We start from the raw sequence: 22,669 nt of genomic DNA on the forward strand, positions 1-22,669 counted from the left end.
AATCGTAAATGAAAGTCAGATGAGCATGAGGTGTAAAACGTTGATTTACAAAGTATAGTGTTGCGGAAGAAAGTGAAATCATCTCCGACCCCAAAAACTCTTGCATACCAAATTTCACATTGATGGTTTTCGAGTCTATAGGGAACAGACTAACATTTATTTTTACATATATAGAAGATAAAAGAAATATCATTCCTCAAACAAAGCTACCTTCACAATTCGATAACTAGTTTCAAATGCTAACAACAAATAAACCACAAACAAAAAAATCTTAAGACTTTAAGTAATTTCATGGTGTAAAGTTGATTCAAATCAACTTAGTAGTTCCACATGTATAAGGTGCAAAATCTGGTGTTCTTATTTTTTCCCTCTCCTCCGCTTTTGGTCCTTAAGTAAACTCAGTAAACCAATAATAAGTCATTTTTCAACACCAAACATGGTTGAAGCTTTTTTTAAACCTATTACCGAACTTATCAACCCCAGTAATCACGTACAAATAAACGACACCAACATAGATATAGATTATGTACGTTAGTTTAAAAAAAAGGATGAGTGGGCGGGATGAAGCTCCTCTGATTAGGATTTTTCCATCCAAACCCGATCCAGATGATAACAGTCCAATAGGCAGTAACATATATGGCCAGAGCCTGAAAAATTAAATCTATGAGAGCTTACTACTGGTTCCTGAGCCGACATGTCCAATGTGTATATACGATATGGACATTTTATATGGGTATGTTTTTACGATCGGAGTACAAAAGCCTAGACGACGCCGAGGACGGACGACCAGCAGCGTCGAGATGGAGCGGAGTGGCTCCAAGATGCCGAAGTCATTGAAGAGCAGTGCCTGGAATTACTCGTCACGAAGTTTTATGGGTTCCCCTCACCCACAACTGGATTCCTTCATTCGGTTCCTGTGTGCCGTTCACCTTCCACAAACACTAAGTCAACAATATGGGTTGCCTGCCTCTGGCTCTGGGCTGCTGTTGCTACCGATAACCGGGCACACTGACTGGGTTTGTTGTTTTATTCTTAGGCTACTGACTGCCCTTTGCACGAGCCAGAAAGTGTTGGACTTTATTGAACAGGTTTCTTTGAAATTCAAGTAGGGCGTTACTTCGGGTGGCAACTTGCTTAATTATGTCCTTTGATGATTTTGTATGTTTACTTGGGGTGCGTTTCAAGGCAGCCCCAAACTGGTACTCGAATGATGTATAATGGATGCATTAAAATATTTTCATCACTCCGGATCGTTTTGACTAACATCAATGTTGATGGTATTGATGTGACTCATTACAATAAACGAAATGGTTTTATCTGATAAGCACATGAATAAAAAGTTGGGACTTTTTTAAGGAAATTTCATGTGAGAATTTTCAAAAAACAATGACATGATTTTCCAAATTTAAATCCGGTGAATAAATTTCAGGTTTGAAATACTGTAAATAATTTTCTGGTAAATTGGTTGTGCAAGGGAATTGCATTAAAAATGCAAATAAGAACAAAAATTTGAATCAGACCCTGAATTTTAAAACCAAAATCGAAATCGAAAATATAGTGAATTCACTATTTTTTCACCCCCATAGTGCATTTCAGGGTGACAAATTGGAACAGTGAAAAAATCGAGTAATTTTGCAAAAGTATTTGTTTTTTTAATAATCCTAATGGAATCAATCAGAAAACATGAAAACTGCGTCATTTAAAACGTTTATGCCTTGTAGTAATGTAACAGGAAACCACATGACATATTTTGCGTCTTAAAAATGTCTGGATGGCTCGAGCGATTTTCCAAAGCTAGTTCCTGTAGAATCCGCGGGAACAATCTAAAACCATCCAACGATCTTCACGTGGCTATGGAAGGATTTATCACTGTCCTACATCGAGATTCGTTAGCAACTAACACTTAATGCCAAGTCGCTTCCAGAGCTACTTGATTTCCCCGACGCTCTCTTACTATCTGATTCTCTCACGGTCTAATAGCAGGGCAAATAGAGAGCTAATATAGAACCAAGTACCTACATCCAAACTCTACAGTTCCGTCAAAACTTAGTACCAGCAGTACGCAAATTTGCAGCTGAAATGTATTTTCCTCCGAAAGCTATAATGTTGCTTGATAATTGCTCTGTACAGGGTGTTCAATAAGTTCGAATACACTGTTTAACCAAATGGTGGGATAAAGCCGTAGCATATGCATCTAACTTTTTGTTAGAGTAATTTTGTACTATTATCGGGCAAACTGTTCCTGGTGCCGAAGAATTAATTTTCATTTAGTGTTCGTTTTTTATCGTTATTTATATTTTCACACCAAAAGTACTGGTGCAGACAAAAAATCCAATTTATCGACCAAAATAAATAGTCTACAGGTCACCTTATACGTCTCCATTCGTCCAATTCTCAAAATCATTGATGTTTTCAAGAATAAACAAGTTCAGAATTCCTAAACTTGTCTCATATAAAATCTATTTTTTCTTATTATGTATGTAAAGTCGAAAAAGTAGCTACGTGCTAGATGATTTTCATCAAAAAGCCTATCAACGTGATGGAGGATAGAACTAACCCATATCATAAACAGACAAAAACCAATCAATATGTCCTTGTGGAATTTAGTTCTAAGTTTACATTGATAACACTCGTTTACAAAATTTAAAAAAATCGTGAACTTGATTGAATGAACAATATTTTTTCAGTAAAATCGGGCGCTGAATCCGAAAATGAAATTCAACAAAATCTCAGTAGAACCGTTTTTGAGTTATGCTCCAAATATGAAATTTTGGAAAATAAAAAAAGTTCTTGTACTTAGATGAAAATATCTCGGACGGCATAACAGTAATTTGAAATCCCTCTTTTGCATATTGAAGGTGAATAAATTTTCTATCGATCATCTGAACACTGTTTTTGCGTATGATCAACAGTGTTGTTGATATTAATGACTTTATGATAGAAAAAATTATAAAAAAACGCATTTTTTGAGAGAAAATTGTTTCAGCGAGAGTTTTAGACTCGATGGTAACATTTAAAAAATCTGATTTTCTTCTGCGCTCAAATGTCAATTCAAAACAAACATTTCAAGTGGTTAATTTTTTATATCATGAAGCCACTAATATCAACAACACTGTTGATCATATGCAAAAACAGTGTTCAGATGATCGATAGAAAATTTATTCACCTTCAATATGCAAAAGAGGGATTTCAAATTACTGTTATGCCATCCGAGATATTTTCATCTAAGAACAAGAACTTTTTTTATTTTTCCAAAATTTCATATTTGGAGCATAACTGAAAAACGGTTCTACTGAGTTTTTGTTGAATTTTTTTTTCGGATTCTTCGCCCGATTTAACATTAAAAATTACCTTCAGTTTACTAAGTTCAAAAATGCTGTAAACTAGTGTAATTAATGGATTTTTTTTGCTAATTTTGGATGTAGTGTTTATTTTTATAGGCCATTTTACACAGAAAAAAACAGGTTTTTGGGAATATTTACACAAAATGAAAGTGCATTGCCCTTCAAATATAACTCTCTTGGATTGGTTAGTTATATTTTACATGTTGTCGAGATTTAAGAATTACAGGAAACCAGTTTTGACTCAAAAGCGATGGTGAACCTATAGATCAGTACGTTAAACAGAACTGTAAATTAAAAAATCTGAAAAAGCTTTAACTGCATATCATGACTTGTGAAATCGATATAGGTCGTAGCTTGAAGAACATTTTGTTGAAGGGTGCATTTTTTTTATGCACAATATCAACCTTGAAGATTTTGTTTTGGACTTTCGTCAGACTTTTTTTAAAGTTTCCAGACTTCCGGAAGAAACGTCATCCACCAGATATTTCCAGACTTTTGAGTTTGGACATGAATTGTTTTACAAAATCAGTCAAAATTAAAAATGATCGAGTAATTGAACATTGAAAAATGCTACGAAGATGGATGTAAAACACTGAGTACTGCTGATATTACCACAATGCATAGAATGTATGATTATAATCAAGTAATGAGCATCTGCATCGCGACCAAAAAAAACGCTCGTCACCTATAAAGTTCGCCAACCAGACTTTTACAAAAAAATTTTCAAAATCTTTCAGACTTCTCCGTAAATCAGTTGGCATCTCTGCCTACCGATAGCATCTTTGCAGTTTGAGTTTAACGAAATAGAATCGATCAGCAAATATGGCAAAGTGCGAGTATGTAGACTCGCAATTTTAACATGTCTGACAGTAATTCAAAAATCAAGGAAAATGTTGCAGTAATTTTCGAAGATAAACTTGTTCCGGAAACGAAGTTCCTTTGGCCCATTGGGTTATGAAAAAAGTTGCGATGTTCGGGTACAACTTTATTTTTGTTCAAATGTGAATAAAAATCGCTTTTATAAAAAATCGGAAATCTTTCTTTTGTGTCATTCATAAGTCATCTTCACTATCGATTTCATCTTTATAGTAATGTTCCTAAAGGATAGAGTCAACTAACGCGATATCAATTAAAAATCATCCCAAAAGAATAAGGTTTAAACAAAAGTATTTTCACATTGAATCAAAAATGGTTATAAAATCGGGTAAAAAAAGGTGACAAAATCAGGGGCAGACATAATCAGTGCGTGATAAAATCGGGGATTCAATGTATGAATATCAAAAATGCATCATAAACCATACTAATAACGGTCTAAAACTATGATACAGATGATATTATGCTTGTTCAAAAGATGTATTTAAAATACCAAGGAGGTATGCTTAACTAAATTCTAAAGGAGATTTTGCACCACATAATACAAGTAATAATTTTGTCCATTAAGTTGAGATTATTCGTAAGCTCATATCATTGCTCATATTTTTTACCGTGACGCCAATTTTCTCAAAAATCAGTGCCGAGTAGAAATATTAAAAAAAAAGTACATCTTTCACTCTTTTCAAATACTTCTGAAACAGTTTAAAAGAAAAAGAACACAATTATTTGTTTTCAATCTTTTAAATTATGAATTCTACTAATTTTTGTTTTTGTTTTCTTGCAGAAAAATATGAGCCCGTGTATTTCAAGGTAAGAGAAAATTAATATTTTTAGCGTCATTGAATTGCAAGAAAAATCATATATATTTTCAACTCCATTTATTTATTAAAAACTGTTGAAAATGCAGGTTTCAGTGTTGGAATAGAGTTAAACATTGTTTATTTCCTTCGTCAAGTCCTTATACAATAACTTAATCCTATAGCGATTATCATCTTGTCGCTTAAAACTAACTGATTCCCAAACTCAGAATCAGTTCTTAATTTCTATTGGATTCTGAGATATCCTCTCAGAATTAACTGCCAACACTGCTAGGTTACTCTGAACCACATGTTGTGTTGGCTAAGTTTATCGTGTATGATGACAACATTTGTATTGTTGTCATCATCATCGATGATCATTGGTTGTCAAAACGCTATTGTTCTCAGTATGCGAATTGACCGACCAAAAGAGAAAAAGAAACCAAAACAAACCAATGTGGTTTTGGTTTTTCCCAATGGAGGAGCAAAGTTGTTCCGCAACGGAATCGTCCGACGAATCTGGACAACAGGATCCGAAAATCGTAAGTATCAACACCTCCCCTCAATTCGCAAATTGAGAATGTTGAACAGCTTCACATGCCTTGCCCTCGGTAACGCCTTCGTGAACGCATCAGCTGGCTGATCCTCAGTCGAGACATGTCGCAAAGAAAGCTGACCGCTTCTTATGGTCTCTCTGATGAACGCGTACTTGACATCCAAGTGTTTCATCCGTTGATGGGTCCGCGCCTCCTCCAGGTACTGGATACATGGAATGTTGTCCTCCATCAAGGTAAAAGGAATGCTAACCACACCCAATTCACCCAGGAAGTTTGCTAACCACAAACCTTCCTTTACCGCGTGGCACAGCGCTCCAATCTCAGCTTCGGTCGATGAAAGACTGACCGTCTGCTGACGTTTCGTTGACCACGAAATTAGATTCCCGAAGATCATGTATGCATATCCCGATACAGATCTTCGATCATCGGAATCGTTCGCAAAATCCGCGTCCGCATATCCAATTAGTGGATCCGGGTTCGCGTTTCTGCGGAATACCAACGCCGTATCGGTCGTACCTCGAAGGTATCGCAGAACACGCTTCAGGCCTTGCCAATGCCTATCCGCCGGGCTGGCCTGGTATTTGCTGAGTGCGCTAACCGCAGCACAGATATCCGGTCTTGATGATGTCGCCAGATATTGTAAACAACCGATCAACTCCTTGAACGGCTGCTCGGTGATTTCCTCGCCATCGTTCAACTTTGTCCACCGAACGCTGGTGTCAAGCGGTGTGCCTACGGGTTTGCAATCGGCCATACCAAATCGCTGCAGAACCTTCTCGACGTACCCTGATTGCGAAATCTCGATTGTACTCCTCTGGATGTCTCGCTTGATGGTCATTCCTAAGAAAGTCTTGACCTCCAACAGATCCTTCATTTGGAATAGCCTTCCAAGCTCGGTTTTTATCCAGATAACCTCGGATACATCTTTTCCGGAAATCAGGATGTCATCCACGTAAAGAATAAGGATGAGTCCTCGCTTGCAGGATCGGTAAACGCAGCTGTCACTCTTCAACGGAACGAAACCAAGTTTTCGTATCTCGTCGTCGAATCGCTGATTCCAGGCACGACCCGCTTGTTTCAAGCCGTACAGGCTTTTCTGCAGCCGAACGACCTTCGATTTGCCGATTTCGTCATTTGGCAACTGCATGAAGATAACCTCTTCTAAATTCCCGTTGAGAAATGCAGTTTTGACGTCCATCTGATGAACGATCATGTACTGTTCGTTTGCCAAGGCCAAGACGGTACGAACGCTCTCCATTTTGGCCACCGGAGCATAGGTTTCCCAGTAGTCTAGTCCTGGTCTTTGGGAACACCCTTTCGCGACCAATCGAGCCTTGTATCGACCATCATCTTTGACAGTAAATACCCATTTGGACAAAATAGGTTTTCTGTGACCTGGGGGCAAGCTAACCGCTTCCCAAGTTTTATTTTCCTTCAGGGCTGCCATTTCTTCGTCGATGGCCGTCTTCCAGGAGTCCCAGTCGTCCCGGCGTTTCAGCTCACTAATGTTTTGAGGTAGCTCCTCATGAATGACTGCGGCTACGTTAGCAACGTACCGCTGGGTAGCGCCTCGAGTTCGCTGGCTTCGTCTCAGCGCCGGTTCAGGATTGACGGAATCTTGGTCATCATCGTCAACTTCTGGAAACTCTGTACTGCTCTCGTAGTCGCTTTCTTCTTGGTCTTCCACAATCACACTGTTGACCACAGCGTGATCGGGATCAGCAGGAGGATCGACAGGCTGCTCGGATGTGTGTTCTAGAGTTGACACATCGGATGATCGCTCAGGTATGTTTTCGGGCGCATGCACATCGGCTAACCGCTCGAATGTGGTTTCAGGCTCTGGTGGGTTCTCAGCTGGCTTGTCGGTGGATGAGGGGAGAGGATCTGCGTGTTTCTGTTGAGGTTCCATCAAGCTGGTTTCGTCAAAAACCACGTTACGATGAATTTCGATAGAACGGCTCGCACCATTCCAAAGCCTGTATCCGTTATTTGCATAACCTACGAATACCAGGCGCTTCGATTTGGGATCGAGCTTCTGCCGCTTTTCTCTAGGGATCTGTGCGTATGCTAGGCACCCAAAAATACGCAGATTGTTTATCTTAGGCCTCCGACCAAACCACATTTCGTACGGAGTCTTGTTAACCACAAGTCCTCGAGTTGGTGAACGGTTTGTCAAGTACGCAGCACACAAAACAGCTTCGCCCCACATGGCCTTCGGTTGCTTGCTGCCATGGATCATTGCCCTTGCCTTCTCCATCAGGGTTCGGTTGGCTCGTTCGCTGACGCCGTTCTGCTGCGGAGTATATGGGACCGTGAATACCATCTGAACTCCTCTCTCAGAACAGAATCTTTGAAATTCGTTGCTGATGTATTCACGCCCGTTGTCGCATCGCAGCTTGCACAGCTTCTGACCGAAGTGTGCTGTAGCCATTGCCTCGTATTGCTGAAATCGCTCGAAGACCTCGCTCTTGTGTTTGAGCAGGTACACGACCATGAAGTGGGTGTAGTCGTCAATGAAGGTGACGAAATATCGAAACCCGTCGAACGTCGGAACCTCCATATACCCACACACGTCGGAATGTACAAGCTCAAGTGGTCTACCCGACCGAGGGAGCTCAGCATTGTGGTATTTGTTTGCTGTCTGTTTTCCGGCCATGCAGCTTTCACAGACAGTTTGGTGTTCTTGTTTTAGAGGTAAATGACCGATACCCTCTGCCATTTTGTCACGAACCAACTGCTGCACTGAATTGAGACCTAGATGCCCTAGTCTCATATGCCATTGCTGGATTGTTGATTGACTACCAAGCAGTGCCTTTCGAACAGGCCGACCAGACCAGATCATATCGAGACAATATAGGTTGTCGACTATTTTTCCTCTGGCAAATACCTCCCCAGAAGACTCAAACAGAACCTGGTTTTTAAGAAAAGTAACCCTTTTCCCTTTTTCAGCACATTTGCTTACAGAGAGCAAATTTTCCTCAAGCTCAGGAATTAAAAGAACGTCGTAAAGAATAATTGGTTTTATTATTTTGCCAATGGCGCTCTTCAAAACTACTTTGCCACTACGTTTTGCACGAAGAATTTCTCCGGATTTCGCTGTTTCTACCACAACTGGTTCGGCGAGGGTTCGAACGTCCTCCAGAAGTGCCTCGTCCCGGACCATGTGTTGGGATGCACCGGAATCAACAACGAACCGTACCTTACGCTCATTTCTGCTGGTGGCCCCAGCAGTTGAGCGACGACCTTGCACGGCCATCATCGATTTTCCCTTTCGACCTTTACGCAGGGCTGGACATCGGTTTTTGTAATGCCCCGTTTCGCCACATCCGAAGCACACCACTTTGTCTGCTTTCCGAGCCTGCATCGCGGTGTTGGGTGGTCCCGAAGATCTACCCGGCAAATCACGGTTTTGGAAGGCCATCTCCGCATCAAGAAACATGCGCTTTAGCTCTTGGATTGGTTTTGCACATAGATCGGCAATTGGCAAAACCGTTAGAGCTCCCTTTACATGGTTGTATTCCGATGGGACCGCAGAGATCAACGAGTGCACCTTCTCGTCAGCCGGGATGTTTGCCCCCATTCGCTCGAGTTCCCGAACTATCAGATCGTACTCATCGAAAAGCTGAGTAAGCGATCTGAAGTTCCTCTTGTGTTTAAGGTCATGGAGCCTGTCGCGCATCGCTATCCATGAATATGTTCCGATGCGCTGGTATGATTTGACCAAAATGTCCATGGCCTCTTTGGCATATCGTACCCCGATTATGCGATTAAGTACGGCATTATTGACGGCCATAATTATCTCATCCAGCGCCTCGGAATCATCATGTTGCCTTTTCCGGAGGGCTGCAACTCGATGTTCCTCCTCTGCCGGCTCCTTTCTCGGAACGGCGCAGTCGTCTTCGTCGGGAGTTCGCACCAAGGTGTGGATCAGATTTTTAGCGACTAATCTGCGCTCAATCCTCCACTTCCATGATGCGAAGTGCTCCTCCCGGCCGTCGAAAATAAAATCACGCATGCTAGCCGCAGCGTGATTGGTGACGGCACCGAGAGTACCCCTCTCGGAAGACGACCATTCCCGGGCTCGATCACTGGCGGCGTCGAGAGTAACCCTCTCGGAAACGGACCATTCCCTGGCTACCTTGGCTGCAGGCTCCTCGGGATTTTTGACCGACCTCGACTCCTTCTTGGGCACCTGGGACATCTCGGCTGATCTCGGCTGACCTCTGCGACGACTCGATGGCTCCAAACTTGCTAACCACAAGTTTAAGTGTTTGAAAACTTGAGAGTACCCCTCTCACACTAACTCGTCTATTCCAAACCAGACGGATCTGGGCCCATAACCTGTTGAAAATGCAGGTTTCAGTGTTGGAATAGAGTTAAACATTGTTTATTTCCTTCGTCAAGTCCTTATACAATAACTTAATCCTATAGCGATTATCATCTTGTCGCTTAAAACTAACTGATTCCCAAACTCAGAATCAGTTCTTAATTTCTATTGGATTCTGAGATATCCTCTCAGAATTAACTGCCAACACTGCTAGGTTACTCTGAACCACATGTTGTGTTGGCTAAGTTTATCGTGTATGATGACAACATTTGTATTGTTGTCATCATCATCGATGATCATTGGTTGTCAAAACGCTATTGTTCTCAGTATGCGAATTGACCGACCAAAAGAGAAAAAGAAACCAAAACAAACCAATGTGGTTTTGGTTTTTCCCAATGGAGGAGCAAAGTTGTTCCGCAACGGAATCGTCCGACGAATCTGGACAACAGGATCCGAAAATCGTAAGTATCAACAAAAACAAATAGGTAATAGCCATCAGGTCAAACGGTCATTTGAGCGAATAGATGATAGATTATATATTATATATTTTACTTTCCTAGTATTCAGTCTAAAGACATAACTTGACGAACATAATTCCTAAAACTCACTTGGTCCATGGCAACCGTTCTCCTACTTCTCGGGCATCTCACATTCGCCAAATCACGCTCCACATGGTCTAACCATCTCGCTCGTTGCGCCCCTGCTCGTCTCGTTCCTAGCGGATTGATAGCGAACGCAGGATAGTCGTCCGGCATTTTCGCAACTTGTCCTGCCCAGCGTATCCCGCCAGCCTTCACCACATTCTGGATACTGGGTTCGCCGTAGAGTCGCGCGAGTTCGTGGTTCATCTTTCGACTCCACACTCCGTTCTCCTGCACGCCGCCTAAGATGGTTTTTAACACTCGTCACTCGAATACTCCGAGTGTACGCAGGTTCTCCTCGAGCAATATCCATGTCTCGTGCCCGTAGAGAACAACCGGTCTTATGAGCGTCATATGCAGGTTACATTTCGTGTGAGGGTTAAGTCTTCTCCACCGCAGTTGCTTGTGGAGTCCATAGTAGGCATGACTTCCGCTGAAAACTCGCCGCCAGATCTCCAGCATCTACTTCGTCTTGGAAGTATTAATCATCAACCCAATCCTTCCTGCTTCACATTTCAGTTTGCGATAGATCTACTCCACCGCCGCAGATGATCTGTCGACTATATCAATGTCATCGGCAAAGCAGAAAAGTTGACTGGATCTGTTGAAAATCATGCCCACCGCTCGTCGAATAACACCTTCTAGCGCCACTTGAACATCATGCAGGATAGACCATCACCTTGTCGCAGCCCCCTGCGCGATTCGAATGAACTCGACAATTCACCCGAGATCCGCACACAGCACTGCGTTCCATCCATCGTCGCCTTGATCAGTCTGATCAGCTTCCCGGAAAAGCCGTTCTCGTCCATAATTTTCCATAGCTCGTTACGGTCGATCGTGTCGTATGCGGCTTTGAAGTCGATGGAAAGATGGTGCTAAAGACTTGGTGTTCAATTTTGGAGGATTTGCCGTAATGTGAAGATCTGACCTGATGACTTCCCACGAATCTGTTTGCTTCAGGACAGCACTTTGTAAGCGGCATTTAGGACGGTGATCGCTCGATAGTTCGCACAGTCCAATTTGTCGCCCTTCTTGTAGATGGAGCATATTACCCCCTCTTTCCATTCCATTTCTCCGGTAGCTGTTCTGTGTCCCAGATCCGGAACATCAACCTGTGTAGGCAATTGATCAACTTTACCGGGGCCATTTTGATAAGTTCAGCTGCGATGCCGTCCTTCCCGATTTGTTGCTAACGAATGGCAAAATTCGTCTTGCCTAATCATCAACTTGCGGGCAAACTTATCCGCGAAAACTAACTTGAATCCATCTGGAACATTCCCCATAAGGTTAGCAAGGTAAAATTTCTGATCCGAGACTTTCCGATCTCGGGAGTTTGAATGCCTTGGCGATCTTTCTCCTGACTATGTGGGGTTTTCTATTTTCTCGCGTTCCATCTTGTAGATAGCGTATCGCGTGTACCAATCTTCACAAAGTCTCCATAACTAGATTAACAAACCTTCCAGATCAAAACGCTGTCATTAATTTCTCGTGCGACAACTAATGGTGCTGCAGTAAATAAAAGAAAACGACGCGATACAGTGCCGATACTAAGTAGTACAAGTCTTACAGGGCTTTCAGGTTTCAGATTACACAATCTATTAGACTTTCTGAATAAAAGGTCTCTAGTGAATCTAGGTGAACTGGACTATATTTTCTTGTTTAAAGAGTTTAATTAAATTTAAGAAATATACGATCTATATAATGGGTTTTTCAGAAGACAAAAACATTGGGTAAAAATAATTGGGTGTCGAAACAGCCTTATCGAGAAGGTTTACCTAATAAAGACTTAACAAAACATCCAGGGGGATCTTCGAAATGGTGCTCACTTAAGCTTGATTCTCCATTAAGTAAGGCTTCAATTATGGGAAGGGATTGGTTAGAATGGTTATTGACAAACTTTACAGGACCTGTCGTCCATCCCGCTAAGAGATCCCGGTTTCTCACGCCTCCGTTCGATGGCCAAACAACATTCCGTGCGGAACCTGACCGTTTAATTTAATCGTCGCCTTCGCCGTCTCCACTTTTCTTTGCACCCCAAAAATGTTCTATCCCATCAAGGGGAACTCGAGGGGCGTGTCGCTTAGAGCATGTAGTAGTACCCTCGTCACAATGTTGCAATTACTTTTTGTTTCGAGGAAAAATCCCAACATCTTTTCGAATGTCCATTGCGTGAAAAAGTAGTGTAGTTTTTCAAAAAAAAAAAACAAGAACAAGAACAACACGAAAAATTGTACAAACGAACAAAGTAACGAACAAAATTAATTAGAAAAGTTTCCCCTCCCTAGGATTCTTTCTGCTGACTCCCAGCCAGGTCAACCAAACAGTGCATTGGTTCATCCAGAGCTGGGATGTCTCTTGAAAGAAAACCGTAACAGCGGGGGGAAAAGGATCAACGGAACGGAAACGTGATTGTATTAGTTGAACCCGGAAAAAGAAGATCAATCCGTCACCGAGCATAGCATGTAACGTGAATTTTCTCACTGGCCCAAAGACAACCGGCCAAAAAGTGTGGCTGGGCCTAATGATTAATAATAAAATATTCCACCCCCATGCTTTTGGGTTTCTCATGCGAGGGAAACGATTCTCCTCGCTCGCCATCCATTGCATTGAATTGTAACCAAGACAAGACACGTGGGCGGACGAACTGTCGGATTCTCCGGATTTGGATTCGGAACTACGAACGAACGTTTTGTTTGGCTCATGTGCTGCGGCAGGGTGGTTGATCGAAGACTGCTTGCTGCAAAGCTGAGTGAAATAAATGGATTTGCGGTTTGTGGATTTCGGGTCTCGCAAGATGGAGACGGTCTTGCGGGGGAGGTTTGTGGCGGAAAAAAGTCCGACTTTATTGCCCACAGACAAAACATCCGAGAAACGGTTTGTCATCTGCAGGTTATGTGATGTCGTAAACCTAATTACTGCCAGTGGAGATACAAGGTCTACTCTATTTTCTGCCAGCGGCTGCACGAATGCGAATGGATCGAGAATTGGTGCTTGTTAAGGCTATGCCGAAAAGTAATTTGATTTGGGAACTGGTAAACATTTCAGATGGCTGAGAAAGAAAAGATTGATGATATTCTATATAAAGGTTCAACACATCCTGAACAGTTGCATTAAGGTTAATGTATTTGGTCCGATTGTTTTTGCCCATTGGAAGTATCATCGAGGAATTGCTTTCTTTTGTGAATTCGATTCTTTCTTCTGCGAACCATTGTTTTTACAAATGATGATTAAGTTCGACCCCTCGAATTTTATTTCCTTGTCCTATTTGATTTCATTGGAAAATGGAAAATAAATTTAATTCTCTTTACAACCGTTTTGGAAATTGGCGATTGAACACTGGTTAATCTCCATATCATGATTTATAGTTTTTTTTTCCTCGAAACATTTGGAAATCAACAAGAGTCAATTTTAGCATGAATAATTTCTATGAATGATCCAATTATTTTTTAATCACTGATACTTTATTTTTAATGTATTTAAAAACAGATATTGAAATGAAAAAATTCCTAAAAAGGAAACAAATGTATAAAACAACTATGATCACATTTCATTCAATTTTATCAACAACAAGCTTGACCGTTATGTGTGATGCAGCACATCCCTTCAGAAAAAAAATTAAAATGTATAGTTTTCTTTGATCAATTCATTGTCTCCTTTCCTGCAGCTATTTAAACTTTAATTTCTTCTGCTTTAAAGTGGAAGCAAAACGCGGGCAATGTTTTCCTGTTATATACACTTTATTTAGAAAAATATAACGCTTTCAACCCTCCAAAGCCGTTCGGGTCAAAATGACCCGAAGCGCAGATTCAAAGCATCTTAATCATCATTCCAATATACTGAGGAAGTGAGATTTTTGAGAGACTAAATATGTTCTATGAAATTGTTAATCAAATTAATTAGAAAAAACTAAAGTTTTAGTTTGGAAATTCGGTTAATTGAGAAATGAGATACAGCAATGCAAAGACAAAATTGAATGTCTTGAATTGAATTTTGAGTTAGATTTTTTTCTACCGGAAAATCCGGAATAGCCAGAGGCCGGCATTAAAACGCTATTCGCTAGTTAGTCCGCTACATTTTTGATTGAATATTTATTGTTTAACTTAGTTTTGGGAGAACCACACCCAAAATTCAGCCTCTGTGCCAATGGCGTGTAGTCAATTTCATAGCATCATTGGTACAAGAAGATAACGCGACCGGCACTGATTCGATTTGCGCCCACCGGCATAAACCTCCCAGTGCAACCGAATTGCGTATGTCTGAATGAAACAAAATAAAAACGTTTTCGCGTCCCTCCCCATCGCATCACAAGCCGAAGAAGGATGGAAATAAATACCGGCCAACACCAGGCAGCCAGCGAACCGAGCACTTTGCGTGTGAATGTAGCAAAAGCAACAACAAAAACATCCTTCTAATTCAATCTATCGGCAAACTCGGCTAAGCTGTGCGTGTGTATGTAGCAAAAGCAACAACAAAAACATTCCTTCAATTTACCGGCAAACAACACCGGCCAAGCTGCCCGGCTTTAGCAGCTGTGTATATGTAGCGTGTGTATGTAATAGCAGGCAGTAAGCAAAGCACAGTTCTCATTCAATGGGTTTCCCGTTCCTTCACTCCCGTTCCCTTTCCCGTTTCCATCTTAAGACAAAGGAATGCATTGAAAGGAGGCCAAACGCCGGGAAGCCGCCGTTGTACGTTTTTTTGTGATTGATCGGTAACACAAAGCCTATGACAAATATACCTCGTCCTGCATGAAGCTCGTTTAGTACACTGGTTAGAATGTCGGACTGGCAAGACGATTTAAATGATGATATGAGTTCGAATCTCCCCACGGCGCTGTTGTTATTATTTTTATTTTCTTGTTTCTGGGATGGATTATCCAATAGGAACGAAATCCCATAAAATGTTTTTCTTGTTTCGCTTGAATGTAGTGGTCATGCATAGTTTTGGTTGGGAGCCGAGTCCTTATGCCAGTTACGGTTTTTCAAACATTCCGTCTTCGGCACAGTGCACATTTCAGCGCATTATCGGCACAGAGATTTGCTAAATAGGCATTGGATTTGTGCAACCTCTTCTATGGGTGTAACGGCTAAAAAAACTTCATTACCTTGTAGAAAATAACATTTATCAGCATTCTTGCTTGAATAATTGCACCTAGTGGAGTTTGTAAATACATCCGTTAATTCACTAGAAACCCCGTGAGCAAATAAATTTAACAACAAAAAAAGCGGACTAATTAGCGATTAGCGATTTAACGCCAGACACTAGATAAAAGCATGTATCAGCATTTAACTCAGAATTGAAAAAATCTTTTTCTGTGAGGTCATTTCAAGTGCACAGCAAGAGACTGGTCACGACCAGATATTCCCGGTGCATGTTCCGTATACCCAATGGAACCAGATTCTGAGTAATAAAAAAAAACAAAACATCATGCGACCACTCTAAATACTCGGAAATCTAAAACTAGGGATCAAGTTCTGTAAACTTTATTTGTAATGTCCAGACATGTCCCAGATAACCTTAAATTCATAAGCTCGTGGCATCTGAAAAGTTAAAATGAAAATAAACACTGTCTATTTTACTACCCCCCATGGGGTGTCCATTTTACCCACATTATATGTTTTTTTTTAAACAGTTAATTTTAACAAAAAAAATATTGAAAAAAAACACTTACCTTAGATGATATCTGCACCCATAGAAGAGGTTGCAAAAATCCAATGCCTATTTAGCAAATCTCTGTGCCGATAATGCGCTGAAATGTGCACTGTGCCGAAAACGTAATGTTTGAAAAAACGTAACTGGCATAAGGACTCGGCTCCCAAAAAAATGATGCATGACCACTACATTCAAGCGAAACAAGAAAAACATTTTATGGCATTTCTTTCCTATTGGATAATTCATCCCAGAAACAAGAACATAAAAAAACCACGGCGACGTATGGGAATCGAACTCAAGTCATCAAATTACATCGTCTTGTCAGTCCGACATCTTAACCAGTGAGCTATTTGAGCTTCATGCAGGACGAGGGATATTTGTCATAGGCTTTCTGCCACCGATCAATCACAAAAATAAAACGCACAACGGTGGCTTCCCGGCATTTGGTCTCCTTTCAAGGTATTCTTTTGTCTTGTGATGGAAACGGGAAAGGGAAAACGAACGGGAGTGGAGGAAACGGGAAACCCATTGAATGAGAACTGTGCTTCGCTTACTGCCTGCTATTACATACACACGCTACATATACACAGCTGCTAAAGCCGGGCAGCTTGACCGGTGCTTGTTTGCCGGTGAATTGAAGTAATGTTTTTGTTGTTGCTTTTGCTACACACGCACAGTGCTCGGTTCGCTGGCTGCCTGGTGTTGGCCGGTATTTATTTCCATCCTTCTTCGTTCTGTGATGCGATATGGAGGGACGTAAAAACGTTTTTATTTTGTTTCTTTCAGACATCTGCAATTAGGTTGCGCTGGGAGGCTAATGCCGGTGGGCGCAAATCGAATCAGTGCCGATCGCGTTATCTTCTTGTACCAATGATGCCTTGTACCAACGATGCCGCCATTGGCACAGAGGCTGAATTGTTGGTGTGTTGATAAGTACTCTGAGCACAAATATTTGTACAAAAAACTCGGCGGAAAAGCGTTTAACACTTTTAAAAACGTTAGTTGTTGTAGGCCGAAAACAACATCAATACACCCAAAATTCAACCTCTGTGCCAATGGCGTGTAGTCAATTTCATAGCATCATTGGTACAAGAAGATAACGCGACCGGCACTGATTCGATTTGCGCCCACCGGCATTAACCTCCCAGCTCAACCGAATTGCGTATGTCTGAATGAAACAAAATAAAAACGTTTTCGCGTCCCTCCCCATCGCATCACAAGCCGAAGAAGGATGGAAATAAATACCGGCCAACACCAGGCAGCCAGCGAACCGAGCACTGTGCGTGTGAATGTAGCAAAAGCAACAACAAAAACATCCTTCTAATTCAAGGTGTGTTCAACAAAACTCAATCGAAATCAATTGAAATGGATTGACAGTTGCACAGCTGTTTCTCCAATTGACTTCGATTCATTTCTATCAGGCCGCTGATTGAACAGCCACTCACCAATACTAATGCGTTCTGTTGTTGTCAAAGCCGAGTGTTGTTCTGTATAATAAATTGAATGGAAGAAGAAAGCATTTCCTCCGCGAAAGATTCCTGATTTGCATTGTTATAAACCCGTTTTCGACGATAAATAACATTCTTCAGGACTTATTTCTCGGTTTTATAATTGGTAAGTTATAAAACTGTTATGATGATTTGATATGATTTTACGTTTATTTTGTGTTTTTAATGTCAGCAACAGATGTAACTAAATCAGCGAGAAGTTGGTCGTATAAACTCGAAAGAACAATCCCATTGGATACTATTCCGGATACGAGCTTGGAACACCATAATACCGAGTACGCTTTCGGCAAGCGCTTCACGGGAATAGCCGGAAAATTATTAGTAGAACAACATTACAAAATTAGTCTGCGCTGCAATTAGACTCCTTAACAGCTTGTATTGGAAGAGGCAATACTCAGACATCGAGCAGTGGGTTTTAATAGAAGAAAATGTCCCAATCGAAGACGAAGAAGCAAAAGTATAATAGAATTCTAGAAAAGAATTGTATTTCAATCAGCTATTTTTAGGGACAAGGGAGGCACAAATGCGTAAAATTGTTGAAAGCAGGTCGTGAAGATTTTAGATTGATATCAACTTTTAATAAACAATATATATATTACGGAATAAAATACGGTAACTTGATGTTGTGCTTTATTTTTTGGTTATTAACCATAAGTGCATATTTTCCCTAAAGTGTAAGGTTGAAGCGGCGTAGAATCCGGATTAACCTGAATGTAGCCGATGGACAGATGCATGGTCAGCAACCGATCCAAATTTGCATTTGCATCGCAATTCCTGCACAACTGCAATGATTGCACCAACTGGCTCCACCAACGCAGCACACCAGCACAGCACAGCACCGACCGATACCATCTGCACCGCATCACCACAACACGGAGTTTCCTGGCACCACTTTGATTTTCATAGCATTTGCCGTTGTTAACGAGCAGCTGCATTTGATTCGACATATACAACATACCACTAGCACTACACCATCGGCACAGTGCAGCGGTACAGCATCACCACTGACTTAGCACCCGACAGAGAACACCGCACTGAATGACACAACTTTCATTTTTTCAAATGATTGTTCACAACAAACTAAATCAGCTGTTTTTTGACATTAAAAAACTTCATATGTGTTAGTGCGATAGAAATCGATAGAAACGAATCCTGCTTCCGAGCATGATCGGTTTTGATTGGTTTCGATCGATTTCGATTGGCTTCAATGAACGCCAATTGGATTAGTTTCGACCAAAACATTGGCTGAGTGAACAACAATTTACCAATCGAAATCGATTGAAACCGATTTCAATTGCCTGTTGAACACGCTTTCAATCTACCGGCAAACACGGCTGAGCTGTGCGTGTGTATGTAGCAAAAGCAACAACAAAAACATTCCTTCAATTCACCGGCAAACAACACCGGCAAAGCTGCCCGGCTTTAGCAGCTGTGTATATGTAGCGTGTGTATGTAATAGCAGCCAGTAAGCAAAGCACAGTTCTCATTCCCGTTCCTTCACTCCCGTTCCCTTTCCCGTTTCCATCATAAGACAAAGGAATGCATTGAAAGGAGGCCAAACGCCGGGAAGCCGACGTTGTACGTTTTTTTTTGTGATTGATCGGTAACAGAAAGCCTATGACAAATATTCCTCGTTCTGCATGGAGCTCGAATAGTACACTGGTTAGAATGTCGGACTGGCAAGACGATTCAATCTGTGGTTTGAGTTCGATTCTCACTACAGCGCTGTTGTTTTAATTTTATTTTCCTGTTTCTGGGATGAATTATCCAATAGGAAGGAAATCCCATAAAATGTTTTTCTTGTTTCGCTTGAATGTAGTGGTCATCATTTTTGGTTGGGAGCCGGTTTTTCAAACATACCGTCTTCGGCACAGTGCACATTTCAGCGCATTATCGGCACAGAGATTTGCTAAATAGGCATTGGATTCTTGCAACCTCTTCTATGGGTGTACCTGGAAAGTGCACGTGTGTTTTGTTTTTGTTTATTATTTTCAGTGTTTGACAGCTCCGTGTTCCATAGGGTGTCTCTAATAGCCTCTAAAGATTCTGTGATAGGGTGGCCATAAAGTTTGCACTAGTTTATAAAGAAATAAGTAAGATTTAAGGGGGTAGCCATTTTACCACCCCTGTCCATTTTACCCGCACTTCTGCTAAACAGGTATCCCATGTTTAAAACATTGGCCCAGGAAAGACACGAGATTTTTTTTCAAAATCTGATAGCAAACAAAGCATGCCTCGCCTGGAAAATAAAAATCCCCATAAGACACATTCCACGCATTTGCGCCCTCCTGGGAGTCGGAATTTTCAAACAACTCCTACAGCAAAAACTTTCTGTATTGCGTGAAAAAGATGATTTAACGCATTCGAAAATGAATAATTTCCAGTAGTTCTCACATTCAATAATTCATCAAGCCTATAAATACAGTGTCGAAAAATGGTAATATTCCTTTAAAAACTGAACACTTTTTGTTAAATAAACTTTAAAGTTTAAACTCACTTCCTGAACGAAGAATTGAGCAAATCCAAATTCTTTAAAAGCAGTTTTGTAGTTTACTGGATGTACAAGAATGTTGCCAAACAATGTGTATCGAAATTTTTTAACACGGGGAAGTTGCTCAGGAGGGATGCTGGTACAGGGTTTTTGCGTCATCACGTCACGAAAAAAGTACACTTTTATAGTTTTCTCTGAAAAAATTTCAAACTTTGAACTGTAATTTGTTGTACAAAGTTGTTTATCTCAACAACATACAAAACTTTGCTGAACATGTTAAAATTCTACAATTTCATTCTAAGGAGAAACGTTAAAGGGTGTTCAAGATGAAATTGCCACACTATGAAATAGCTCTAACTTTTTAACCGTTGGGTAGAATTTAATGAAAATTTGGGTGGATTTAGTTCTTAGTGCATTGTAAAAATCCTGCAAGTTTTGAAAATTTTAATCAAAATGTGCAAATTTTGCAACACTTGCATATGCGGATTATATATTGGTATTCATACACAAAATTTCATAAAACATTTTTGAAGGTACCTCGTGGCTATTCACTGTTTCTTAGGAAGTTTACAATCCGCCATGCTTTTGCAGTGCTATGGAAAGTGACGTGACGAGGGGACGAATAATCTTTTATCGAAAATTCCTGCGTCGTCACGTAACGTTTTCATTCTCGTTTTTCCAAGACTTTTTAATTTTTATTTACAAACAGTGCAAGTTTGTGACAAAATTCATTTGCAACAAATCTCTAAAACACACATTTTTGTTTGAATGTAAGGGAGGCGAGAAAATTGACTTCTGAGATTTTTAAGGAAAAGTAATTTTCTCGCCTGTCGTCACGCCACGCTTATTTTTCTTGATACTAAATTTATTGGAACTTTCCCACAAGAAATCTGAGTTTTACTGAATTCTACCCCTTATTTGTATGGTGGCCCTCCCCTTTCTAGGAAGTGGTGGGAAATTAAATTTCTTAGGAACAATTCCAAAAATCATATCCACGTCCATTTCAACGACGAACTGTTCAATTATTCCCTCGTTAACAAGCCTTTTATATACACTGGCCTTGAACATTATTAACCTTCCTTCACGGTTAAAAAAAAAAACAATTTGCCGGATAGAGTCATGTGGACTCGGATTACTATTTTGGAATCGTTTACATGTTCACTATCTATTTATGAAGAATAACAAATTATAATTTTGTTGGTGTCTGAAACTTGAGCCGAAAGACAAAATGGCCAAACAAGACGACGGTTGCCAACAAAGATCGTGACGATCCCGGTTGAAATTGTTGCTAAACAGTGGTTATTGAAACTACTTGTTGGTTTGGCTGTTGAACATTGACTAATTTTAATTTATTTCTTAGAGCAAGTTCCCTCGTGTTGGGAACAGATTGTAGAAATCGTGACACTTGTCGCACATATTTAAAACTTTACCATGCAAAAACATTTTCAGGATCTTCAATTCAATTCGGCCTTCGATTTTTTTACAACACGTGTTCTATTTTCGCATGCTGTGATGTAAAAATAGCTTGAGTTTTATCACAAACGGCTGAAATAGAAATAGTGCTGTTAAAAAATACAACGCCCAAAAATCTTGAAAACATTTTTGCATGGTAAAATGTGCTTCATATGTCAAAATTTTTACCACTTTTTCCCAACACGAGTGAACTTGCTCTAAATAACTACATGCCTTCTAGGTTGATGTTTTATTATGCTAAGACTACTTTGTTGCACATTATTAGCATATTCACAACAGAAATAATAAAATTTCACTTTGTTAGCTGAATTTTGGATGATTTAATGATTCATTTAATGTTTAATAAGTTTTTGGTTCCCGATGTCATATTTCATGAATGGAAATAAAAGAAAAATCGAAAAACCATTGATTTTCTTCTTGAAAAGCATTGTTTTTTTCACTGAATAGTTTAATTTAGCTAACATTTATAAAAATGGTCTGATAAATTATTTAATCTATGATAACATGGAAACCAATGGAAACTAACAATTATTTTTGTGATATTTATCACATGAAGATCCGCGAAAAATTTCCTGAGCCGTGTTTCAACATAAAATGGCTCAAATGTGCAGACTAAAAATTCTTGAAATTCTTCTTATTTGTAATGACTTATCAATTTAGCATTTCAGTGTAGCTGTTGAGCTCAGGGTAACAAAAAGCGTAGAATAAAAGTCGATATAGATTTGGTCCTCAATAAATATGTTGAAATTCTTTTTTGTTTTAATTCTAGAACATGTCACCTTATCAGTCCCTTCATTATTAATTTATTACTATCGGTTGGAATTGAATGTAATTGAACCTTGTAATGATCCTCAAAAAATATAGTTATAAACTGCCGCTGGAAGCATAATTGTCACATGTTACATTTTGATATGTGAGGTATTTTGGTGCCTACCGCCTCGTTGTGATGAATATTTTTATTGAATTTCATTAAAAAACATGTTTTTAGAATGAACTTGATGTTTCT

At 40.2% G+C, this 22,669-nt stretch overlaps 1 protein-coding gene across 3 annotated transcripts in view; it reads left to right on the forward strand.

The window, feature by feature from the left end:
• LOC129753496 (potassium voltage-gated channel protein Shal) overlaps positions 1-22,669 on the forward strand; it is a 784,223-nt gene that overhangs the window by 249,668 nt on the left and 511,886 nt on the right. For all 3 annotated transcript variants that reach the window (XM_055749315.1, XM_055749312.1, XM_055749313.1), the window contains one exon: positions 5,002-5,027. The gene's annotated coding sequence lies outside the window, so the exon portion shown is untranslated. The remainder of the gene's footprint in view (positions 1-5,001; positions 5,028-22,669) is intronic.

The sequence above is a fragment of the Uranotaenia lowii genome, chromosome 3 (genome assembly GCF_029784155.1).
Source record: "Uranotaenia lowii strain MFRU-FL chromosome 3, ASM2978415v1, whole genome shotgun sequence".
Taxonomy (NCBI): domain Eukaryota; kingdom Metazoa; phylum Arthropoda; class Insecta; order Diptera; family Culicidae; genus Uranotaenia; species Uranotaenia lowii.